This window comes from Lichenostomus cassidix, chromosome 3 (genome assembly GCF_008360975.1).
Source record: "Lichenostomus cassidix isolate B80296 chromosome 3, HeHo_3.0, whole genome shotgun sequence".
NCBI classification, from domain to species: Eukaryota; Metazoa; Chordata; class Aves; order Passeriformes; family Meliphagidae; genus Lichenostomus; species Lichenostomus cassidix.
In genome coordinates, this window is record NC_139483.1 from 109,365,927 (window position 1) to 109,388,358 (window position 22,432).

Genomic DNA, 22,432 nt, shown 5'->3' on the forward strand with positions numbered 1-22,432 from the left:
AGTGCCACCCTGTGTTGGTTTTCCTTGGCCTAGGTTTTGGTTGTGGCGGTTCACAAGGATGGCTCCTGTGAGAAGCTGCAAGAAGCTTCTACCATGTCCAGCAGAGTCAATCCCTGACGGCTCTGAAGATGTGCAGCGTTAAACACACGATTTCTACTATGGCACGGCGAAGACACTTTACTGCAAAAATTTAGGGGTTTTAAACTGTTAGTTTTTTTATGAGATTACATATTTGTGAGGCACAACAAATGTGCTTAACTAACCACCATAGGCCATGATAGGAATACGCATTAGATATAACCAACCATGAGCCCCATGATGTGAGCATTTATTGTTTCTAATAATTGTTTCACAATTACGTAACTTGTTTCTCACTTCTAGTTTAGCTGAGTCATTCCTAGAAAGTTTTTCTAGTTAACTAAAGTAACAGAAGTGAGCAAGGATTTTACATGGGCAGCAAGGCCCTCACTTTGCTAGGCCTTTCTGCTCTGCAACAAAGATGGACATGCTGCTGGCCTGGTAATGCCTCTGTGATAGCATATTTAAGAAGAAATCAAAACAATATGCACAGGCAGTTCTTTTTAGCCAGAGAAGGAGGAGGAGGTGAGAACATGTGAGGGAAACAGCATGGAGACACCAAGGTCAGTGGAGAAGGGAGGGCAGGAGGTGCTCCTGGTGCTGGAGCTGAGATTCCTCTGCAGGCCGTGGTGAGACCATGGCGGAGCAGGTTGTCCCCCTGCAGCCCATGGGGACCATAGGGGATGCAGAGATCACTCACAGCCCATGGGGAGGTACCCACACCACAGTGGGTGGATGCCTGGAGGAGGCAGTGATCCAGTGGGAGACCGTGGAGAGAGAGGCCTTCCTCCCAAGATGGATCAGCCTGGCCTCGGAGGGCTGCACCCTGTGGATGAGGGACCAAAGCCTCAGCAGTTTTGGGAGGGTTGCCTGTCTGTGGAAGGGACTCACATTGCTGCAGTTTTGGGATGACTGCTGCTTGTGAGATTGGACCACGATGGAGGAGTTTGCGGAGAACTGTCTGCTGTGGGACAGACCCCTTGCACAGCAGGGGAAGGACTTCTCTCCCTGAGTGGCAGAAGAAGATTCTGGTGATGAACTGACCAAACCCCCAAGCCCTGTTCCCCTGAGCTGTTAGTGGGAAGGAGGGAGAGGTTGGGGAAAAGAATGGTGTCCTTAAGGGCTTATTTTACTTCTCATTATCCTCCTCTGACATTGTTATTAATAAATTCACTTTACAACTCTAAGTTGAACCTGTTTTGCCTTTGAGGTGTTTCCTCCAGGTCCCTATCTCACTCATGAACCCTTTGTTAATTTTTCTCGCCCTCTCCTTTGCCAGCTGTAGCAGGGGAGAGAGGAGTGAGCAGCTTTCCTGGCTATTTGGCATTTGCGCAGTCTCCAAACCATGCCACCCCCAGGGCCAGCAGGCACAGCAGCCCTGCAGCAGCAGGACACACACACACGGCCCAGCCCTGCAATGCCAAAGTGCTCGTCTTTATTCAAGCTGGGAAAAGCAGCCCCTGCCCCAAAGCCAGCAGGGCTGCACCAGAGGGCTCCAGCCCAGCAGCAGCCAGCAGGCAGCAGCTGCCACTGCTGCTGTCACCACAGCTGGGCAGGGCAGAGGCAGGGAGGGAATGGAGGGGACATCAGCACATGGGTCCAGGAGACAGAAGCTAGCGGGACATCCTGCTTGGGAATTTCACGTGTTCAAACCCAGAGACTGTAAGAATAAAGCAGACAAGATCACCAATTGTAACTTTTCCTGCCACTCTGTCCCCCCTCCCCTGCAATGCCCAGTGTGTGGTGCAGCAGACTCAGGCTCAGGGAGGTGAGGTTCAGTCCTTAGTGCAGCCAGGTTGGCCCTGGGCTATCTCAGTGGGGGCAGCCCTGACTCCAAGTCTGTGCAGATGCAGCAAAACCTGCATCATGTCCTTGGTGCTGCCCAAGGATTGGGAATGTTTCACTCTTTCATGGCTTGGGTGAGTGGGGAGGCCCTGGCTGACCTGGGTTTGCTGCAGCCCCACTTAGGGCAGCTCGAAACCCAAAAGGATTTTCCTCCCTCTTTTGGGCCTCTTCCACTAATTATAAATTAGAAAGACATTTGTAACAGATCCTTCTGTGGGAAAGGAGGAAATGCTTTCTTCAGGCAGAAATCTGGTCTTTACTACCTTTTGCAGCAGATACGGCCTGATGAACATCTCCCAATAGCTTTTGCTGGGTGTTGGCAACCCTCAATGCTGCAGAATCCCCCTCGGCGCCTGCATCGAGCTGTACTTCCTGCTTCCATGGACAAAACCACACACAACAATTACAGCAATAATCTGGCAGAGCAGGGTGTGCCTGCAGTCCTGCAAGTCAGCAGGGACTCCTCGTATCCCACATCCCTATCCTGGCTGTGCCATGATTTGTGTGATCTCTGATGGAGCGTCCTTGCCCAGCCCTTGCAGGAATCATCCCTTGGGATCATGAGGTTTTGGGACACTCAGTGGATGAACCACTGGACAAGAAGGGACACCTTTGTGCCCCAGGAAATCTCCTCATCCAAACACTCCCTGGGGCTCTCTGCCATCCTTGTGCAGGGCAAGAGAACATCTAGAGAGACCCAAACAGGGACAGCTGGGTGGAGGCTTGGAGCCTGAAACCAAACCCATTCATGATCCGCACAAGACCCAAACCCATTCATGACCCAGCACTCTATTTCCGTGGGCTCACTGCACCCCAAATCTGTGCCCATTTGGAAACCCACTCAAGAAACAGCTTTGACCTCAATCCCCTGTTACCTTCTCACTACTCCCACAGACATGGTCACTTCCAGGGACATTGAATTCCCACTGGTGCAGGCTCACACTTCAGCCTATTTCCTCTCTTCCCCTCTCACCTGCAGCACCATGGACCAGCAGGAGGATCAGGGGGAAGAGCAGGAACAGGATCTTCATGGCTGCTGCCTCTCCCAGGTCTTCACAGGGCTGCAGAGGGGACACCAAGGCAATGGGGACACGCAGGACCTCAGGTGGGGCAGAAGCCTTAGCTCTGTGCTTCATCAAACTGCAGAGCATCTGCTCCCAACCACAGCTGATCATGTTACCTCTACCTTTCTCTAGAAAAAATTCTTTGATTTGTCCTACCATGGAAACCTTGGGAGCATTTTAGGATTTTCTCTCGGAAAACAATAATTTAAGCTGATGCTTTTAAATTATTTTCTCTGTTCCACTATAATCTTCCATAGACCTTCCCCTAAGAACAGACCACAAACCTGGGTCCAACTGTTGCCAATTCAACCAAAATACTGGGTAGTGAAATTTGTGAAAACCAGAGAAAAAAATTGTCATTGCAAGTTACAGGATTAGAATGCTTTTGCTCCCTCAGTCTTCATTAATAAATACCATGCCCCAAACACCCTGAATAATCCCCTCTGCTTCCATGGAATCAGGAAAGCCCTTCGTAGCTCAGCTTGGCAGTGCCCATCCCCACCTCCAGAGCATTTCCAGGATTCCCAGCAAGGCCATTCCCCAAACCCACACTTGCTGCTCCTGCCCTGGGCAGCACTGACTCAGGGAGCAGCCAGAGGGCAGGAAACTGTCTTGGTCCCCTGAAATGTGAACAGAAATCAGCCTTTGCAATTACTGAAAGCATGATATGATAGGAAATCTCCTTCATGCTATGGGAAAAGGATCTCCTTACTTTCCTAGGGTAAGTCCCCATTTCCCCTGCAAAGAGGATCTCGGCTCCCTCCTGCAGCATCAAGGCAATGTTCCAATCCCTCCTGTCCTTAGGAAACCTCAGTTTAAGCTTCCAAACCTTCTGGGCTCTTTTGTTCATATGAAGGCTCTTATTCTTTTTCCCAAACATCTCTGACGGACAAATTTTCCACCTGGATACTTCCAGCAGTTTGTCCATTAGGAGACACTGTTGTGCTAGGCTTTGAGTGGGGACCCTGAGTGGGCAGGATTGTCAAGAGAGAGACCCCACACTCACCTCCCTGGTGAAGGTCTTGGTGTTCAGGCAGCAGCAAAGCCAACAGGAATGGCTGTGTGCAGATGGCCTTGGGGTCAGGGAATGCTGCTTTGCCCCAAACCCGCTGGATTTATAGCAGGGCTGGTGGGTGGGACAGAACCCAATTGCTGCTGACACAAGTGGCCTGGGCCAACCCCAGAGTGCCCCATGTGTGTGGGGGTGCTGGGGCTGCCCCTGGTCCCTCCCTGCTGCAGGGCCAGAGGCTGAGGTGCCTCCTGGGGCTGTTGCAATTGTCACCGTTGTGCCCATGCAACACCTCTTGTGACACCCGTGGCACAGCAGCTCCGGAATGGGCAGAAGAGGATGGGATGGGATGTGGGAACAGCTCTGCACTGCAGGGGTGAAGGGAGCTCGAGGTGACAGCTCCATGGTCACTGCCAGGACAGGTGAACACAAGGGAAGGAAGGGCCACAGTCCTGTGAAGATATGAACATCCCTCACTAAAATTTCCACTCCTATAAAACAATCACAGTGGAAAGGGTTTTAGGGTCAGTTCCTTCTCTCAGGTAGCAATTAACAGAGCCAGAAGAAGTGGACACAAGTAGTGCAATGGAAAGTAGAACTGGATATTATCAACATTTTCCTGGAAGAAAGCATGGTCAAGTATTGGAAAAGGCTGGCCAGGGCAGTGGTGCAGTAACCGTACCCTAAAGGATTTAAAAGCCATGTGGGTGTGGCATTTGGGGACATGGACTAGTGCTGGCCCAGGAAGTGCTCGATTAGTGGTTGGACTCCATGGTTTTAAAAAGCTTTCCCAACATTACTGATTTTTTTGTTCTATGATTCCTGGGAGTAAAACTCTTCACTAAAACAAGCAGGGTCACCATTTGATCCCACCTGCCCATGTACATGGACACACAAAGCTATAGAATCACTCTGGGAATTGAGAGCCTGCGGCCTGCTTTGCAGACAGGGAGAGGTTCCTGCCTTTGATGGAGCAGAACATTGTCACCACAGACTGCCTGAGATGGGCAGATAGGAGAAGACAACATGCTTATTGGCTGTGGGTAAACAAATTCGGACATCTGTAAGGTATGGTCTATTGGAGCAATTTCACAGATCACCCAGGCCAGGACCTGCATGGCCTCCTCCTGCTCCTGGCTGCTGGGATGGTGTGTGGAGCAGCACAGCTCCTGCACAGCCACAGCAGGGAGGGCTGTGGTGCTGGAATGGGACTAGGAGGAGCAGCAGGGATACCTCGTGTGGGTCACCAAGGCCATGCCTGCTCAAGGGACACAGCTCCCAGCACAGCTCTACACATAAAGATGTGGCTGTCAGGGACAAGGGACATCTGGGACTGGCAGGACCAGCACAGGGATCTCACTTCCCACAGAGAGATCATCCACAGGACAGTTCAAGCACAGAAACCCAAACATCCTGGTCCAGCAGGCACTGACAGGCTCAGTGTTCCCAAAGCACAGCCAGGCAGGAGCATCCCCAGGGACACACATGCTGATCACCCCCAGCACCATCCCCAGGGCCTTCTCCTGCCACCAAGGCAGTGCCACCCCCAGGGCCAGCAGGCACAGCAGCCCTGCAGCAGCAGGACACGCACACATGGCCAGCCCTGCAATGCCAAAGTGCTCATCTTTATTCAAGCTGGGAAAAGCAGCCCCTGCCCCAAAGCCAGCAGGGCTGCACCAGAGGGCTCCAGCCCAGCAGCAGCCAGCAGGCAGCAGCTGCCACTGCTGCTGTCATTGCAGCTGGGCAGGGCAGAGGCAGGGAGGGAATGGAGGGGACATCAGCACATGGGTCCACGAGACAGAAGCGAGAGGGATGTCCTCTTTGGGAATTTCCAGGTTTCAAGACCAAGGACTGTAAGAAGAAAGAAAATAAACCCATCACCAATTGTAACTTTTCCTGCCACTCTGTCCCCCCTCCCCTGCAATGCCCAGTGTGTGGTGCTGCAGACTCAGGCTCAGGAAGGTGAGGTTCAGTCCTTAGTGCAGCCAGGTTGGCCCTGGGCTATCTCAAGGCCACCCCACTCTGGAGTGGGGACAGCCCTGACTCCAAGTCTGTGCAGATGCAGCAAAACCTGGATCATATTGTTAGTGCTGCCCAAGGACAGGGAATGTTTCCCACTTTCATGGCTTTTGTGAGTGGGGAGTCCCTGGCTGACCTGGAGCTGCTGCAGCCCCACTTAGGGCAGCTCCAAACCCACACAAGGGCTTCTCCTTTTTGGTTTTGGGCCTCTTCCACTAATGATAAATGCAGGCGAGTGTTTCACAGGTGTTGGCTAGCAAGAAATTCATAACAGATCCTTCTGTGGGAAAAGAGGAAACTCTTTGTTCAGGCAGGGATCTGGTCCTTACCCTCTGCAGCAGAGACGGCCAAATGAACATCTTCCAATAGGTTCTGTGGGGAAGGGGCAACCCTCAAAAGTGCAGAATCCTCCATAGAGTCTGCATCGAGCTGTACTTCCTGTTTCCATGGACAAAATTAAATATAACAATTAAAGCAATAATTTGGTTGGGCAGAGTGTGGTTATAGCAATGCTGATTCTCCCAGACCATTTTAGACCAATAGAAAGTCTCAGGTTCAACCTCCCCACAGCCTCCTGTTCAGCTGAAATGTGTCTCACCTGGAAGGAATCTTTCCCCCTACACTGTGGGCACAGCAGAGCAGACAGTGGGAAGGATCAGTGTGAGGTCAAGGAAGAGCCATGCTGGCTCCCCTGCTGCATTCCTACCTCGGCCTGGACCAGCACAGCTGGCAGGCAGGGACTCCTCACATGCCACATCCCTGTCCTGGCTGTGCCATGATTTGTGTGATCTCTGATGGAAAGTCCTTGTCCAGCCCTTGCATGGATCATCCCTTGGGGTCATGAGGGTTTTGGGACACTCAGCGGATGAACCACTGGATAAGAAGAGACATCTTTATGCCCCAGGAAATCTCCTCATCCAAACACCCCGTGGGGCTCCCTGCCATCCTTGTGCAGAGCAAGAGAACGTCCAGAGAGACCCAAACAGGGACAGCTGGGTGTAGGTTTGGAGCCTGAAACGAAAGCTATTCATGACTCTCAGGAGAAGCCAGTATTCCATTTCCATGGGCTCTCTCCTCCATAAATCCGTGTCCAGTTAGAAACCCACTTGAGAAACACGTTTGACCTCAATCTTCCATTAACTTCTCATCAGTCACTTCCAGGGACATTGAATTCCCGCTGGTGCAGGCTAACACTGTCCCTCCTTTCCCCTCTTCTGTTCTCACCTGAAACAGCTTGGACCAGCAGGACAATCAGGAGTAAGAGGAGGAACAGGATTTTCATGTCTTCTGACTCCCCTTGGTCTTCAGAGGGCTGCAGAGGGGACACATAGGCAATGGGGACATGCAAGACCCTGAAAGAGCAGCTTTACAGAAAAACAACCCACACTCATCTCCCTGGTGAAGGTCTTGGTGCTCAGGCAGCAGCAAAGCCAACAGGAATGTCTGTGTGCAGATGGCCTTGGGGTCAGGGAATGCTGCTTTGGCCCAAACCCACTGGATTTATAGCAGGGCTGGTGGGTGGGATAGAACCCAATTGCTGCTGGCAAAAGTGGCCTGGGCCAACCCCAGAGTGCCCCATGTGTGTGGGGGTGCTGGGGCTGCCCCGGGTCCCTCTCTGCTGCAGGGCCAGAAGTTGAGGTGCCTCCTGGGGCTGTTGCAATTGTCACCGTTGTGCCCATGCAACACCTCTTGTGACACCCGCGGCACAGCGGCTCTGGGCTGTGGGGCCAGCAGAGAAATCTTTGGGATAGGCAGGGGAGCTGCTGGGTACAGACAGCAGCACCAGCTCAGTTCTGGGGGAACAGAATCATTTCTTCATCACTTGCACAAACATCCTGGACAGTTTTGATTGGAAGGGACCTGAAAGATTATCCCTTTCTACCCCCTGCCATGGGCAGGGACACCTCCACTATCCCAGGTTGCTCCAAGTCCTGTGCAGTATGGCCATGGACATTTCTAGGGATTCAGGGGCAGCCACAGCTTCTCTGGGCAACCTGTGCCAGGGCCTCACCTCCCTCACAGGGAGCAATTTCTTCCCAGCATCCCCTGTAACCCTGCCCCATGTCAGTGTGAAACCATTCCCTATTCTCCTATTCTTTTCCTATGTCTCTTCTCCTCTGATTGAATAACCAGTTGGTGTGGGATGTGCAAAAACTCATGGAATAAGGAAAACAAGTTTGCACACAGCAAGAACATCTTAATAGGTGAGATGTCTGTGCACCTGACATGTCCAGGGTATAAGCAAGGTTGTCTCTAGTGGCTCTTCAGATAAAACGAGAGCAACACCAGCAAAGATAATATCGTCTGTAAACCAGGTGATTTAACAAAACTGAATTTCCCTCTGAAGTCAACCAAGGTGAATAAATACAATCTGGATTCAGCCATCACTTTTGAATCCAGTGTGTTTGATGCCAGCCATGCCAGTTGGAGAAGTGACTGTCCTTACCAAGCAAGAGGTGTCTGTGTCTTGTATCCAAGTCAGCAGCTGCCTCTTCAGGTGTTTGGCAGAGCAATCCAGTCCTTGCAAACTGCAGGAGCTGAGTGCTGTGGATTTGGCAGTGGAACTGCTTGGCCTTTCGTCCTTGTAGAGCCCTGAGATGTGATGTCACAGTGATAGGGTGACAACCATAAAAAAATGTGGGTGATGGATTCTGCATGCACAACAGAAGCAGAGGGCCCAAGAGCCCAGATTAATGATGGGTTTTCCTGTGTGGATTTCTTGAAGGGACTCAGGAAAAGTTCCCTTCTGTGGCTGAGCAGCAGCTGCTGCAGGTTTCCAGAGAGCAGGGTCTGTGTGTCTGTGTCCCTGCACGTGTCCAGCAAACCACAGCCCTGCAGGGTCCTTACACCAGGCAGGATGACACAAGAGCTGGGTTGGGAATCCTTCTCAGAGGTGTCACAAGAGAAAAAGAAGCCTTTTTTTTTTCTGGTGCATGGGGAGAAACAGAAAAATGAAGTTTTGGGCTAACAGTGACTCCAGCCTGTCCTCTGCACTCTCATCCAGATGCGGCAGGGAGGAGGAATTGAATGCATGGAGAAATGGTAGATTTAAGTAATACTTAAGTGAAGCTGAATTGTAGTTAGTGAGTGATCCATGGAGACATAATGCAGAAAGCAAACCTCTTGGCTCAGTTTATTCTGTCCCTATCAAGCTCATGAGTCACATGAGTTCCCCTGTTGGCCTTGCCATCCTCCCTGTGGGCCCTCATCCTTCCATACCTTTGAGGAATGGCTCCTGCTGCAGGTTTTGCAGCTGGGACCTGAGCTGTAACACTGTAAAAAGGCTCTGGCTTTCTAGGGATGAGATTTTGCCACTATCTCCATGGTTCTTAGCCCATGTCTTTCTGACATTGAAGTAGGGTGCTCAGAAAAGGATGATATCTGGGCCTGTAAAAAAACCACAACAATGTTCCTGCTCCCCCAGACGGATCATCTGCAGGGCAGCTCCACCACAGACACCCCAAAAAGCCTGCTCCAGCAGGCACTGACAGGCTCAGTGTCCCCAAAGCATGGCCAGGCAGGAGCATCCCCAGGGACACACATGCTGATCACCCCCAGCACCATCCCCAGGCCCTTCTGCTGCCACCAAGGCAGTGCCACCCGCAGGACCAGCAGGCACAGCAGCCCTACAGCACCAGGACACACACACACGGCCAGCCCTGCAATGCCAAATGCTTGTCTTTATTCAAGCTGGGAAAAGCAGCCTCTGCCCCAAAGCCAGCAGGGCTGCACGAGAGGGCTCCAGCCCAGCAGCAGCCAGCAGTCAGCAGCTGCCACTGCTGCTGTCACCGCAGCTGGGCAGGGCAGAGGCAGGGAGGGAATGGAGGGGACATCAGCACATGGGTCCAGGAGACAGAAGCGAGCGGGATGTCCTGCTTGGAAATTTCAGGGTCTCATCCCCAGATACTGTAATAAGAAAGGATAACAAGCTCATCACCAGTTGTAACTTTTCCTGCCACTCTGTCCCCCCTCCCCTGCAATGCCCAGTGTGTGGTGCAGCAGACTCAGGCTCAGGCAGGTGAGGTTCAGTCCTTAGTGCAGCCAGGTTGGCCCTGGGCTATCTCAGTGGGGGCAGTCCAAGTCTGTGCAGATGCAGCAAAACCTGCATCATGTCCTTGGTGCTGCCCAAGGATTGGGAATGTTTTACTCTTTGGTGGCTTAGGTGAGAGACGAGGCTCTGGCTGACCTGGAGCTGCTGCAGCCCCATTCAGGGCAGCTCCAAACCCACACAAGGGCTTCTCCTTTTTGTTTTGGGCCTCTTGCACTAACGATAAATACAGGAGATTTTTTTGAAGGTGTTGGCTAGCAAGAAATTCATAGCAGGTCCTTCTGCGGTGAAAGAGGAAACACTTTCTTCGGGCAGTGATCTGGTCCTTACCTTTTGCAGCACGACTGGATTCTTGAACATCTTCCAATAGGTGTTGTGGGGTAGCGGCAACCCCCAAAGGTGCAGAATCCTCCTCGGCGCCTGCATCCTGATGAGCCTCCTGTTTCCATGGACAAAACCACAAACAACGATTACAGCAATAATCTGGCAGAGCTGAGTGTGCTTGCAGTCCTGCTGGTCACATCCCACAGCCCTGTCCTGGCTGAGCCAAGATTTGTGTGATCTCTGATGGAAAGCCCTTGTCCAGCCCTTGCAGGAACCATCCCTTTTGGTCATGAGGGTTTGGGATACTCAGTGGATGAACCACTGGATAAGAAGAGACACCATTTATTATGGTAGATTTGGGGGACTGTGGGAAATCCTCCCATTCAAACAACCCCTGGGGCTCTCTGCCATCCTTGTGAAGGACACGAGAAAATCCAGACACCCAGGCAGGGACAGCTGGGTGCAGGCTTGGAATCTGAAACCAAACCCATTCATTACCCTAAGAAGAAGCCAGGATTCCATTTCCATGGGCTCTCTCCACCCCAAATCTGTGTCCAGTTGGAACGACACTTGAGAAACACCTTTGACCTCAATCCTCTGTTACATTCTCCTCCCTCCCACAAACACAGCCACTTCCAGGGACATTGAATTCCCACTGGTGAAGACTCACACTTTCCCTCATTCCACTGTTCTATTCTCACCTGCAGCACTGTGGACCAGCAGGAGGATCAGGGGGAAGAGCAGGAACAGGATCTTCATGGCTGCTGCCTCTTCTGGGTCTTCAGAGGTCTGCAGAGGGGACACCAAGGCAATGGGGACATGCAGGACCCCAGGTGGGGCAGAAGCCTGGGCTCTGTGCTTCACCAAAATGCAGAGGGGCTGCTCCCAGCCACAGCTGGTGATGTTTCCTTTACCTTTCCCTTAAAAACAAGTCTTAGATCTGTGCCACTCTACAAACCATTTGAGCATTTTATGTTTTGTCAGTCTCTGGGAAAGCAATCACTTGAGCAGGTAATTTTAAATTATTTTCTCTGGTTTATTTTGGCTCCCATAGACTTTCCCCTAAGAACAGACTGCAGACCTGTGTCCAAATATTTTCAAATTCAGCCAAAACAATGGCCAGTGAAGTTTGGAATTGCAGAGATCAAGTTGCCATTGAAAGTTAGGGAGCTATATGGCATTTATTCGCTTAGGCTTCATGTATCAAATACATGCCCCAAACACCTAGATCAATCCCCTCTACTTCCCCAGGCTCAGAAAAGTCCTCCCAGCTCAGCTTGTGAGCAACCATCCCCAGTTCCAGACCATTCCCAGGATTCCCTGTAAGGACATTCCCCAGCCCCATATTTGCTGCTCCTGCCCTGGGCAGCACCAACCCAGGGAGCAGCCAGAGGGCAGGGAAGTGTCTTGGTGCTCTGAAATGGAAAAGGGAATCACCCTTTGAAGTTACTGAAAGCCTGAAATCATGGGAACTCTATGTAGTGCTGTGGAAAAAGAATCTCCTTACTTTCCTAGGGTAAGTCCCCATTCCCCCTCCATAGATGATCTCGGCTACCTCCTGCAGCATCAAGGCAATGTTCCAATCCCTCCTGTCCTTAGCAAACCTCACTTTCAACTTCCACATATTCTGGGCTCTTAGGCTCATATGAAGGCTTTCATTATTTTTCCCAAACATCTCTGATGGACAAATTTTCCACCTGGATACTTCCAGCAGTTTGTTCTCTAGGAGACTCTGCTGTGCTGGGATTTAAGCTGAGACCCTGAGTGGGCAGGATTGCAGAGAGAGACCCCACACTCACCTCCCTGCTGAAGGTCTTGGTGCTCAGGCAGCAGCAAAGCCAACAGGAATGGCTGTGTGCAGATGGCCTTGGGGTCAGGGAATGCTGCTTTGCCCCAAACCCACTGGATTTATAGCAGGGCTGGTGGGTGGGACAGAACCCAATTGCTGCTGGCACAAGTGGCCTGGGCCAACCCCAGAGTGCCCCATGTGCTTGGGGGTGCTGGGGCTGCCCCTGGTCCCTCCCTGCTGCAGGGCCAGAGGCTGAGGTGCCGCCTGGGGCTGTTGCAATTGTCACCGTTGTGCCCATGCAACACCTCTTGTGACACCCGCGGCACAGCGGCTCTGGGCTGTGGGGCCAGCAGGGAAATCTTTGGGATGGGCAGAGGAGCTGCTGGGTGCAGACAGCAGTACCAGCTCAGTTCTGGGGGAACAGAGTCCTTTCTTCATCAAGTTGTGCAAACATCCTGGACGGTTTGAGTTAGAAGGGACCTGAAAGATCATCCCTTTCTACCCCCTGCCATGGGCAGGGACACCTTCCTCTATCCCAGGTTGCTCCAAGCCCTGTCCAGCCTGGCGTTGGACACTTCCAGGGATCCAGGGGCAGCCACAGCTTCTCTGAGCAACGTGTGACAGGGCCTCTTCACCCTCACAGGGAAGAATTTCTTCCCAGTATCCCCTGTAACTCTGTGAAACCATTCCCTATTCTTCCTACCCTTTTCCTATGTCTCTTCTCCTCTCATTGAATAACCACCTGGCATGGGATGTGCAAAAACTCCTAGAATATGGGAAAGAACTTTGGACACAGCAAGAATATGTTAATAGGTGAGCTGTCTGTGCACCTGAGATGTCAGGGGGATAAGCAGGGTTGTCTCTAGTGGCTCTTCAGATAAAATGAGAGTAACACCCGCAAAGATGGTATCATCTGTAAACCAGGTGATTTAACAAAACTGCATTTCCTTGTCAAGCCAACGAAGGTGAATTAAGACAGGCTGGATGCAGCTATCACTTGTGAATCCAACGTGTTTGATGCCCGCTGTGCCCCTGGGAGAACTGACAGTCCTTACCAAGCAGGAGGTGTCTGTGCCCTGAGTCCAAGTTAACAACTCCCTCTCCAGGTGTTTGGCAGAGCAATGCAGTCCTCCCAAACTGCAGGAGCTGAGTGCTGGGGATTTGGCAGTGGAACCTGGCATCTCAACCTTTTCTCCTGCACATGCCTGAGAGGAGGGTCAAGGTGAAAATCACAAAATGTTGAGCGATGGATTCTGCATGCACAACAGAAGCAGAGGGACCACCTGCCCCCATTACTGATGGTGGGTTTTACTGGGAGGGATCCTTGAAGGGACTCAGGAAAAGTTCCCTTCTGTGCCAGAGCAGCAGCTGCTGCAGGTTTCCAGAGAGCAGGGTCTGTGTGTCTGTGTCCCTGCATGTGTCCAGCAAACCACATCCCCTCAGGGTCCTTACACAAGGCAGGATGACACAAGACCCTGGGTTGGGAATCCTTCTCAGAGGTGTCAGAAGAGGAAACCAAAGCCTCCTTTTCTCTGGTGCAGGGGCAGAAACAGGAAGAGGGACTTTTGGGCTACCACTAACTCCAGCGTGTTGTCTGCTCTCTCATCCAGATACTGCAGGGAGTAGCATGTAAGGGAATAATGAATTGTTTGCATAAAAAAAAATGGATGATTTAACTGATTCTAGAGTAAAGCTGTGCTATAGATATTGAGTGTTCCATTGAGACATAATGCAGATGAAAGACGACAAAGCAAACCTTTTGGTTCAAGCATTTATTTTATCCCTATCAAGCTCATGAATCATGGCTGTGCCATCCTCCCTGCCGTCCCTCAGCCTTCCATACCATCGAGGAATTGGTGCAGGTTTTGCAGCTGGGACTGGAGCTGGAACCTTGTAAAAAAGCTCAGGCTATTTTGAGGTTGAGGTTTTGCCATTATCCTCATGGTTCCTAGCCCATGTCTTTCTGGCATGGAAATAGGGTGCTGACAAAAGAATGATATCTAGGCCTGTAAAAACCATGACAATGTTTCTGCTCCCCCAGAAGGAGCATCCACAGGACAGTTCCAGCACAGACACACCAAACAGCCTGGCCCAGCAGGAACTGACAGCTCAGTGTCCCCAAAGCATGGCCAGGCAGGAGCATACCCAGAGACACACACGCTGCTCACGCCCAGTGATTTAGGGGGCTACAAGTTGGATAATAATTTTCTGGAACTTATTTAGGAGGGCAGAAGTTTGATAATGAGTCACTAGAAGCTGCTTGCTGAAAAGAATATATCATTTGCTTAATGACTTCTGTGCTTGCCAAGCAGAAAGGAAGATACAGAAAGGAATGCCAAATAATTGATAAAAATTATGCACTGTGACCAAACATCCTGCTATCGGACCCCAGAACTGCCTCAAGTGAGCTCTAAGGTTTGGACTTGGACCAAGAACCAAGGGAGCATGCTAAAGAAGACAGGGTGAAGAGCTCATCCTGAGGAATACTCCAGTTAGTTTATCATACGCCCATCAAAGACCACGGACTCTATTAATCAAGTGACACTGCGCCTGCAGGAGAATATTTAAATGAACTTTGAGCTCATCATAATATGAAGCAGGGATAGGTAATGAATATGTATAGGGGTATTATGAAACTTCATGCATACGTAACCTGTAACCTAATATAAACCCAGTGAAGTGCTGCTGAGGTGTGCATGATTTTGGAGGGGCTACCCCAATGTACCTCCAGCTGGAATAAACATGCCAACATCATAACTATTGAGTTGAGAAGTCAATATTCGCCTCATCACCACAATCCCCAGGGGCTTCTGCTGCCACCAAGGCAGTGCCACCCCCAGGGCCAGCAGGCACAGCAGCCCTGCAGCAGCAGGACATGCACACATAGCCCAGCCCTGCAATGCCATATTGCTCATCTTTATTCAAGGTGGGAAAAGCAGCCCCTGCCCCAAAGCCAGCAGGGCTGCACCAGAGGGCTCCAGCCCAGCAGCAGCCAGCAGGCAGCAGCTGCCACTGCTGCTGTCACCGCAGCTGGGCAGGGCAGAGGCAGGGAGGGAATGGAGGGGACATCAGCAGAGAAGTCCAGGAGGCAGAAGGGAAGGACATGACCATTCCAGGAATTTCATGGTTTCAAGATCAACCACTGTAAGAAGAAAGGAAACAAGCACATCACCAATTGTAACTTTTCCTGCCACTCTGTCCCCCCTCCCCTGCAATGCCCAGTGTGTGGTGCAGCAGACTCAGGCTCAGGGAGGTGAGGTTCAGTCCTTAGTGCAGCCAGGTTGGCCCTGGGCTATCTCAGTGGGGGCAGCCCTGACTCCAAGTCTGTGCAGATGCAGCAAAACCTGGATCATGTTCTTGCTGCTGCCCAAGGACAGGGAATGTTTCACTCTTTCGTGGCTTTAGTGAATCAGAAGGCCCTGGCTGACCTGGAGCTGCTGCAGCCCCATTCAGGGCACCTCCAAACCCACACAAGGGCTTTCCTTTCTGTTTTGGGCCTCTTCCACTAATGATAAATGCAGGAGAGTGTTTCACAGGTGTTGGCTAGCAAGAAATTCATAACACATCCTTCTAGGGGAAAAGAGGAAACTCTTTCTTCAGGCAGGGATCTGGTCCTTACGTTTTACAGCAGAGACGGCCTGATGAACATCTTCCAATAGGCACAGTGGGATAATGGCAATCCCAAAAGGTGCAGAATCCTCCTCGGAGTCTGCATCGAGCTGTACTTCCTGTTTCCATGGACAAAGTGAAAAACAACAATTAAAGCAATAATTTGGTTGGGCAGAGTGTGGTTATAGAAATGCTGATGCTCTCCGACCATTTTAGACCAAAGCACTCAGCTTCAACCTCCCCACAGCCACATGTTCAGCTGCAACATGTCTCACCTGGAAGGACTCTTTCCCACTACTTTCTCATCACTCCCACAAACACGGCCTCTTCCAGGGACATTGAATTCCCACTGGTGCAGGCTCACACTTTCCCTCATTTCCCTTCTTCTAGTCTCACCTGCAGCACTGTGGAGCAGCAGGAGGAACAGGAGTAATAGCAGGAACAGCATCTTCATGGTTGCTGCCTCTCCTTGGTCTTCAGAGGGCTGCAGAGGGGATACCAAGGCAATGGGGACCTGTAGGACCCTGAAAGGCAGGTTTACAGGAAGACACCCCACACTCATCTCCCTGGTGAAGGTTTTGGTGTTTAACAGCAGCAAAGCCAACAGGAATATCTGTGTGCAGATGGCCCTGGCATCAGGGAATGCTGATTTGCCCCAAACCTGCTGGATATACAGCTGGGCTGGTGGGTGGGACAGAACCCAATTGCTGCTGGCACAAGTGGCCTGGGCCAACCCCAGAGTGCCCCATGTGTGTGGGGGTGCTGGGGCTGCCCCTGGTCCCTCCCTGCTGCAGGGCCAGAGGCTGAGGTGCCTCCTGGGGCTGTTGCAATTGTCACCGTTGTGCCCATGCAACACCTCTTGTGACACCCGCAGCACAGCGGCTCCTGGCTGAGGGTCCAGCAGGGAAATCTTTGGGATGGGCAGAGGAACTGCTGGGTGCAGACAGCAGCACCAGCTCACTCCTTCCTTCATCAAGTTGCACAAAGATCCTGGACAGTTTGGGATGGAAGGAACCTGAAAGATCATCTCTTTCCCGCTGCTGCCATGGGCAGGGACACCTTCCACCATCCCAGGTTGCTCCAAGCTCTGTCCAACCTGGCCTTGGACACTTCCAGGGAACCAGGGGCAGCCACAGCTTCAACCGGGGCAACCTCTGCCAGGGCCTCACCACCCTCACAGGGAACAATTCCTTCCCAGTATCCCCTGTATCCCTGTCCCATGTCAGTGGGAAACCATTCCTTATTCTCCATCTTTTCCTATGTCTCTTTTCCTCTGATTGAATAAACAGCTGGTGTGGGATGTGCAAAAACTCATGGAATAAGGAAAACAACTTCTGACACTGCAAGAACATATTAATAGGTGAGACATCGGTGTACCTGACATGTTAGGGGGATAAGCAAGGTTGTCTCTAGTAGCTCTTCAGATAAAATGAGACCAACACCAGCAAAGATAATATCGTCTGTAAACCAGGTGATTTAACAAAACTGCATTTCCTTCTAAAGTCAACCAAGGTGAATAAATACAATCTGGATGCAGCCATCACTTTTGAATCCAATGTGTTTGATGCCAGCCATGCCAGCTGGAGAAGTGACTGTCCTTACCAAGCAAGAGGTGTCTGTGTCCTGTGTCCAAGTCAGCAGCTGCCTCTCCAGAGATTTGACAGAGCAATGCAGTCCTCCCAGACTGGCGGAGCTGAGTGCTGGGGATTTGGCAGTGGAACTGCTTGGCCTTTCGTCCTTGTAGAACCCTGAGATGTGATGTCACAGTGACAGTGTAACAACCATAAAAAAATGTGGGTGATGGATTCTGCATGCACAACAGAAGCAGAGGGACCAAGAGCCCAGGCTAATGATGGGTTTTCCTGTGAGGATTTCTTGAAGGGACTCAGGAAAAGTTCCCTTCTGTGCCAGAGCAGCAGCTGCTGCAGGTTTCCAGAGAGCAGGGTCTGTGTGTCTGTGTCCCTGCACGTGTCCAGCAAACCACAGCCCTGCAGGGTCCTTACACCAGGCAGGATGACACAAGAGCCTGGGCTGGGAATCCTTCTCAGAGGTGTCAGAAGAGGAAACTAAAGCCTCCTTTTCTCTGGTGCATGGGGAGAAACAGGACAAGGAACTTTTGGGCTACCAGTGATTCCAGCCTGTCCTCTGCACTCACATCCAGATGCTGCAGGGATCAAGAATTGAATGTATGGAGAAATGGACGATTTAAGTGATGTTAAAGTGAAGCTGTACTGTACATATTGAGTGTTCCATCAAGATATAATGCAGATGAAGGAAGCCAAACATTTTGGTTCAGGTATTTATTTTGTCCCTGTCAAGCTCGTGAGTCACATAAGTTCCCCTGATGGCTCGATCATCCTTCCTGTGGTCCCTAACCCTCCATACCATCAAGGAATGGCTCCTGCTGCAGGTCTTGCAGCTGGATGAGAGCTGGAACCTTGTAACAAAGCTCTGGCTATTTTACAGATGAGGTTTTGCCACTATCCCCATAGTTCATAGCCCATGTCTTTCTGACATTGAAGTAGGGTGCTGAGAAAAGAATGATATCTGGGCCTGTAAATACCACGACTCTGTTCCTGCTACCCCACAGGGAGAATCCACAGGACATTTCCAGCACAGACACCCCAACAGCCTGGTCCAGCTGGCACTGACAGGCTCAGTGTCCCCAAAGCTCGGCCAAGCAGGAGCATCCCCAGGGACACACATGCTGCTCACCCCCAGCACCATCCCCAGGCCCTTCTGCTGCCACCAAGGCAGTGCCACCCGCAGGGCCAGCAGGCACAGCAGCCCTGCAGCAGCAGAACATGCACACATGGCCAGCCCTGCAATGCCAAAGTGCTCATCTTTATTCAAGCTGGGAAAAGCAGCCCCTGCCCCAAAGCCAGCAGGGCTGCACCAGAGGGCTCCAGCCCAGCAGCAGCCAGCAGGCAGAAGCTGCCACTGCTGCTGTCACTGCAGCTGGGCAGGGCAGAGGCAGGGAGGGAATGGAGGGGACATCAGCACATGGGTCCAGGAGACAGAAGCAAGCGGGATGTCCTCTTTGGGAATTTCATGTTTTCAAGACCAAGCACTGTAAGAAGAAAGGAATAAAAGAAATCACCAATTGTAACTTTCCCTGCCACTCTGTCCCCCCTCCCCTGCAATGCCCAGTGTGTGGTGCATCAGACTCAGACTCAGGGAGGTGAGGTTCAGTCCTTAGTGCAGCCAGGTTGGCCCTGGGCTATCTCAGTGGGAGAAGCCCTGACTCCAAGTCTGTGCAGATGCAGCAAAACCTGGCTCATGTCCTTGGTGCTGTCCAAGGACTGGGAATGTTTCACTCTTTGGTGGCTTGGGTGGCTGCTCTGCAAAGCCTGAATGAGTCTCCTGGGACTGCCGGAGAGTGGGGAGGCCTCGGCTGTTCTGGAGTTCCTGCCCCTCCACTGAGGGGAGATTAATCCAGCATGGAATTTTCACTCCATTCCTGTGTCCCTTCCCCTAATTATAAATTCAGGAGAGTGTGCAGGTGCTTTCAGCTAGAAAGAAATTCCAACAGGTCTTCCTGAGGAAAAAGGAGGAAACTTTTTTCAGCCAAGCATCTGGTCCTTACCCTTTGCAGCACGCAACGCCTGGATGACATCTTCCAATAGGCCTTGTATTCTGTGGGCAAATACGGCTAAAACAGAATCCCTGTTGGCGCCAGCATGATGTTGCACTTCCTGATTCCGTGGGGAAAGACACAGAACAATTAAAGCAACGATTTGGGAAGGCGGAGTGTGATGACAGAAATGCTGATGCTCCACAAGCATTTCAGACCAATAGAAAGGCCCAACTTCAAACTCCCCACAGCCTCCTGTTCAGCTGCAACGTGTCTCACCTGGAAGGAATCTTTCCCCCTACACTGGGGGCACAGCAGAGCAGAGAGTGGGAAGGATCAGTGTGAGGTAGAGGAATAGCCATGCTGGCTCCTCTGCTGTATTCCCACCACAGCCTGGACCAGCACAGCTGGCAGGCAGGGACTCCTCACATGCCACATCCCTGTCCTGACTGAGCCATGATTTTGTGATCTCTGATGGAAAGTCCTTGTCCAGATGTTGCATGGATCATCCCTTGGGGTCATGAGGGTTTTGGGACACTGAGTGGATGAACCACTGAATAAGAAGAGACACCTTTGTGCCCCAGGAAATCTCATCACCCAAACACCCCCTGGGGCTCCCTGCCATCCCTGTGCAGGGCAAGAGAGACACTCAAACAGGAACAGCTTGGGTGCAGGCTTGGAGGCTGAAATCAAACCCATTCATGACCCACACAAGAAATCAGCATTCTATTTCTATGGGCTCTCTCCACCCTTGGTCTTTTTCCTGTTAGAAACACACTTGAGAAACACCTTTGACCTCAATCCTCTGTTAACTTCTCACTACTGACACAAACACTGTTACTTCCAGGTGCATTGAATTCCCACTGGTGAAGACTCACACTTTCCCCATTTCCCCTCTTCCCCTCTCACCTGCAGCACCATGGACCAGCAGGAGGATGAGGGGGAAGAGCAGGAACAGGATCTTCATGGCTGCTGCCTCTCCTTGGTCTTCAGAGGGCTGCAGAGGGGACACCAAAGCAATGGGGACATGCAGAACCCTGAGTGGGCAGGTTTACAGAAGGAGATGCTGCACTCACCTCCCTGGAGAAGGTCTTGGTGTTCAGGCAGCAACACAGCCAACAGGAATGGCTGTATGCAGATGGCCTTGGGGTCAGGGAATGCTGCTTTGCCCAAAACCCGCTGGATTTATAGCAGGGCTGATGGGTGGGACAGAACCCAATTGCTGCTGGCACAAGTGGCCTGGGCCAACCCCAAAATGCCCCATGTGTGTGGGGGTGCTGGGGCTGCCCCTGGTCCCTCCCTGCTGCAGGGCCAGAGGCTGAGGTGCCTCCTGGGGCTGTTGCAATTGTCACCGTTGTGCCCATGCAACACCTCTTGTGACACCCGCAGCACGGTGGCTCTGGGCTGTGGGGCCAGCAGGGAAATCTTTGGGATTGACAGAGGAACTGGTGGATGCAGACAGCAGCACCAGCTCAGTTCTGGGGGAACAGAGTCATTTCTTCATTGACTTGTGCAAACATCCTGGAGAGTTTGGGATAGAATGGACCTGAAAGATCATCTCTTTCCCGCTACTGCCATGGGCAGGGTCACCATCCACTATCTCAGGTTGCTCCAAGTCCTGTCCAACCTGGCCTTGAACTCTTCCAGGGAGAGACCAGCCACAGCTTCTCTGGGCAGCCTGTGCCAGGGCCTCACCTCCCTCACAGGGAAGAATTTCTTCCCAATATCCCCTGTAACCCTGCTCTCTGTCAGTAAGAAACCATTCCCTATTCTCCTCTCCTTTTCCTCTGTCTCTTCTCCTCTGATTGAACCACCAACCGTTGTGGGATGTGCAAAAACTCATGGAATATGCCAAACAAATTTGGGCACTTCAAGAACATCTCAATAGTTGAGGTGTCTGTGCACCTGACATGTTAGGGGGATAAGCAGGTTTGTCTCTAGTGACTCTTCAGATAAAATGAGAGCAGCACCAGGATAGATGAGTAGTTCTGTAAAGTAGGTGATTTAACAAAACCGCATTTCCTTCCAAAGTGAACCAAGGTGAATAAATACAGGCTGGATGCAGCCATGACTTTTGAATCCACTGTGTTTGACGCCAGCCATGCCAGTGGGAGAAATGACAGTCCTTGCCAAGCAGATGAACTTGTTAGCAGCTGCCTCTCCAGATATTTGGTAGAGATATCTCCTCCTCCCAAACTGCAGGAGCTGATGTGCTGGGGATTTGGTAGTGGAACCGCTTGACCTTTTCTCCTGCACAGCCCTGTGATGAGAGACAAGGTGGCAAACACAGAATGTTGGGAGATGGATTCTGCATGCACAGCAGAAGCAGAGGGACCACCTGCCCAAATTACTGATGGTGGTTTTTACTGGGATACTCTCTTGAAGGACTCAGGAAAGGTTCCCTTCTGTGCCAGAGCAGCAGCTGCTGCAGGTTTCCAGAGAGCAGGGTCTGTGTGTCTGTGTCCCTGCATGTGTCCAGCAAACCACAGCCCTGCAGGGTCCTTAGATAAGGCAGGATGACACAAGAGCCTGGGTTGGGAATCCTTCTCAGAGGTGTCAGAAAAGGAACACAAAGCTTCCTTTTCTCTGGTGCAGGGGGAGAAACAGAAAAATGAACTTCTGGGCTACCAGTGATTCCAGCCTGTCCTCTGCACTCATCCAGATGCTGCAGGGATCAGGAATTGAATGTATGGAGAAATGGAAGATTTAAGTGATGTTAAAGTGAAGCTGTACTGTGCATATTGAGTGTTCCATCAAGATATAATGCAGATGAAGGAAGCCAAACATTTTGGTTCAGGTATTTATTTTGTCCCTGTCAAGCTCATGAGTCACATGAGTTCCCCTGATGGCTCGATCATCCTCACTGTGGTCCCTAACCATCAAGGAATGGCTCCTGCTGCAGGTCTTGCAGCTGGATGAGAGCTGGAACCTTGTAACAAAGCTCTGGCTATTTTACAGATTAGGTTTTGCCACTATCCCCATAATTCATAGCCCATGTCTTTCTGACATGGAAGTAGGGTGCTGAGAAAAGAATGATATCTGGGCCTATAAAAACTATGACACTGTTCCTGCA

The 22,432-nt window shown here is 51.4% G+C and overlaps 2 long non-coding RNA genes across 3 annotated transcripts; both read right to left on the reverse strand.

Annotated features, from left to right (window-relative positions):
* Window positions 1-1,491: 1,491 nt before the first annotated feature.
* On the reverse strand, window positions 1,492-17,527 carry LOC146440441 (uncharacterized). Of its 2 annotated transcripts, none has more exons than XR_014851151.1 (4): window positions 17,388-17,527; window positions 16,182-16,299; window positions 15,796-15,904; window positions 1,492-1,738 (listed from the first exon to the last, which is right to left on the reverse strand). It is a non-coding gene; the product is annotated as an uncharacterized LOC146440441 (long non-coding RNA). The 2 variants fall into 2 exon arrangements; XR_014851152.1 differs by lacking the exon at window positions 1,492-1,738 and adding an exon at window positions 9,676-9,921.
* Window positions 17,528-18,608: 1,081 nt separating this feature from the next.
* LOC146440442 (uncharacterized) lies at window positions 18,609-20,523 on the reverse strand. The gene is made up of 4 exons (XR_014851153.1): window positions 20,436-20,523; window positions 20,269-20,356; window positions 19,372-19,480; window positions 18,609-18,855 (listed from the first exon to the last, which is right to left on the reverse strand). It is a non-coding gene; the product is annotated as an uncharacterized LOC146440442 (long non-coding RNA).
* Window positions 20,524-22,432: the final 1,909 nt, after the last annotated feature.